Source organism: Leptonychotes weddellii, unplaced genomic scaffold, assembly GCF_054177405.1.
Source record: "Leptonychotes weddellii isolate Sample4059 unplaced genomic scaffold, ASM5417740v2 HiC_scaffold_21398, whole genome shotgun sequence".
Taxonomy (NCBI): Eukaryota; Metazoa; Chordata; class Mammalia; order Carnivora; family Phocidae; genus Leptonychotes; species Leptonychotes weddellii.
Window position 1 is genome coordinate 1 of NW_027801650.1, and position 3,015 is coordinate 3,015.

At 40.6% G+C, this 3,015-nt stretch overlaps 1 long non-coding RNA gene across 1 annotated transcript; it reads left to right on the plus strand.

Moving 5' to 3' along the window:
- The first annotated feature begins 54 nt into the window (after nt 1-54).
- LOC115936721 (uncharacterized) lies at nt 55-3,009 on the plus strand. Its single transcript, XR_004072121.2, has 3 exons — nt 55-294; nt 2,080-2,282; nt 2,751-3,009. It is a non-coding gene; the product is annotated as an uncharacterized LOC115936721 (long non-coding RNA).
- Nucleotides 3,010-3,015: the final 6 nt, after the last annotated feature.

Below are 3,015 nucleotides of genomic sequence, written 5' to 3' on the forward strand. Positions count from 1 at the left end.
AGAATATTTCAGTTTTTTTCTTTTTGTGGTTTTTTGCTTACTCCAAAGTTACTTTGCAAGGTGAAGACCAGACTAGGGTTAGAAAGGAGTCACTAATGTATCTCATATATGGCCTGTCACCAAGACTCCAGAGTGTGAGCGGCGTTAGCAAAGAAGAAACTCCTCCAGGTAGTTCGGGGACCGAAACTCCACGTCCCGTCATGCTCCGGTCCAATCGCGCCGCTGTCCTGGTCGTGACCGCGTTGCATGCTGGGAGGCGTAGTCTCTGCCGGGCGGACGCACAGTCGTCAGGAGGTGAGGTTTCACTGTTTCCCTTTCTTTAGGGTTTACACTTGGTGCTACACCCTGCCTCGATCCTCCAAATTTCACTACTACATAGAGACGGTGGAAAGATGTATGACCTAGTCTTTTCCAGGGTGGGGTGGGAATAAAAGCACGACCAAGTGTCCCTAACCTGTTAACTCCTCTAACTCTCCAAAACGACTTTTGTGTGTGTGTGTGTGTAAAGAGTGTGTGTGTGTAAAGATTGATTCAGCCTGTACGTGTGTGTGAAAAGATTGATTCAGCCTGTACGTGTGTGTGTGAGAAAAGATTGATTCACCCTGTACGTGTGTGTGTGTGTGTGTGTGTGTGTGAAAGAGAGATTGATTCAGCCTGTACTTGTCAGGCTTTAATGTTTTTGGATATCACTGATAAAAACTGATTTTCTTTCAGTTAAAATAAAAAGAAAATTTCCTACACTTTAATTTTTTTCTCTCGGATTCTTAGTTTGAAGATCTCTGGAAATTTGCTATGGTACAAAAAAAATCCTGGATTTTCTTTTGTTCCTTTGTCATATATTTGGAATAGATACTCTAGATTCCATGTTACTATCTCTGGTCTATATTTGTATAAATACTTTTGAATTCAATATTGTCCCTCATGGGACAGTGGAAAACTAGGGACTTAATTATCCTATAAAATTATAATGGATCACTAATAAAAAACATACCCATAGTTTAGACTGATACGGAGACTGTAAAATTTGTGAGAAATGAATATAATTTTTCAGTCAGGAAGTAGAGACATAGACAAGATAGCAAAAGGCAAAACTGGCTTATCCCAGTGAGGTAACACCAGTTCTTAAGATAATAAAATTAGCTGTAGTTTATGGAGCACCTGGGTGACTCATTTGGTTGAGTATCTGGTTCTTGATTTTGGCTCAGGTCATGATCTTGGGGTTGTGGAATGAGCCACATGTTGGGCTCCATGATGGGCATGGAGCCTGCCTAAGAGTCTCTGTCTGCCTCTCCTCTCTCTCTCTCTCTCTCTCTCTCTATATATATATGTGTGTGTGTGTGTGTGTGTGTCTCTCTCTCTCTAAAGGAAAAAAAATAGCTATAATTTATGAATATCGTATGCAGTGCCTTGGGGTAAGAGGGTTTTCTTTCATAGTCTTCCACATTTCCATTGGCCTCACTACAATCCAAGCTAAACATAGTCCAGGTAAAAGCATGTCTTTGCTATATAATTAAATATTTCAATGCAAATCCCTTATCTGCCTCAATAGTATTGCAGCCTATAAGCCTTTTCTATAAATACATTTTGGAGCCAACATCAACCATATTGCAGGGCACTCTATGACACTGTTTACATAGATTATCTCTAAGCTTAATAATCACCCGATCTCTGCTTATTAGATAGAGAAGAAAAAAAAAAACCCAGCTGAGCCATGACATCCAAAAGCTAAGTTATTAGGAAAGAGAGACTGTTGAATTAATTGAATGTATGTATTACCTAAGGGCCCATTTTTGAGGGAATACTAGTGTCTTTTTTTTTTTTTTTTTTGGTTGTTATTTTTCCTATTAAAACAATCACCTTGATTTGGGCATTAAAATTTGAACTTCCTGGCCTGAGTTGCAGCTGTTAGCAGATGTAAGGAAGTGATTGGTGAGTGGCAATGTAGTTCCTAGTCACCTATTATAGCTGAAAAGAGATTTCAATAAGGCATCTGGATACTATACTATCAAGCAACTGACTTCATGTACTTATGCATTCTTTTCCCTTGTTGAGAAATTTGCCAAACTTGTGTTCTTCTAGATGGGACCAGATGAGGAGCCTTTCACTGCATGAAGACTAACAAAAGGAGAAACTGCACACATTTCAGAGGAATTGAGGGGGGCCCTGGGCCACTCGAGATTCCCTGAGAAAACAGCTGAGGAAGACCACTATATAACCCTACTCAAAAGCTTCTTCCAACCCAGTCTCTGGCTGCAGCCTTTTCTGGTCTTCAACTAAAGGAGGTACATGGCTTGAGGGATGCTAGCTAGTGTGGCTGAATAGTCAAGAAATAGAGTGTCTTCTCCTTTATGGCTGCCTGATTTAACACTTATTGCTTGAAAAAAAATTCTTATTCAGAAGGCTCAATATTTTATTTTATTTTATTATTAAAAATTATTTATTTATTTATTATTCATTCATTCATTCATTCATTCATTCATGAGAGAGAGAGAGGCAGAGGGAGAAGCAGACTCCCCGCTGAGCACAGAGCCCGATACGGGGCTCAATCCCAGGACCCTGGGATCGTGACCTGAGCCGAAGGCAGACGTTTAACCGACTGAGCCACCCAGGCACCCAAAAGCCTCAATATTTTAAAATCTTAATGTATTTTAAATTCTTATGTATTAAGCTGTTACCTTTGGTAATTTGCTATTAAATCAAGGTGAAATGACAGAACATAGAAATGGGAAATTGCCTTTTATATCTTTTAGTCTGTTTCAGAGTTGTATCACGAAAGCATTCACCTTCAAATGGCTTCTTGGAAATGGATGAAAAATGGACTATCTGCTCTCCCCCAAATTTCCCTGATCCCTTCAGGAGTCAGTTGGGGGCCCCTCTGTGTTGGTGCCTGTCTGTGGGCGTGGCAGCTGACGGGGGCAGGAGGGAGGCTGCTCTGTGTCTTTCCCCTTGTTTCATGTGCTACTGTTCCTGAGGCCTGGCTTGAGAAAAGCAGGACATTCGGTTTAGACAGATGGA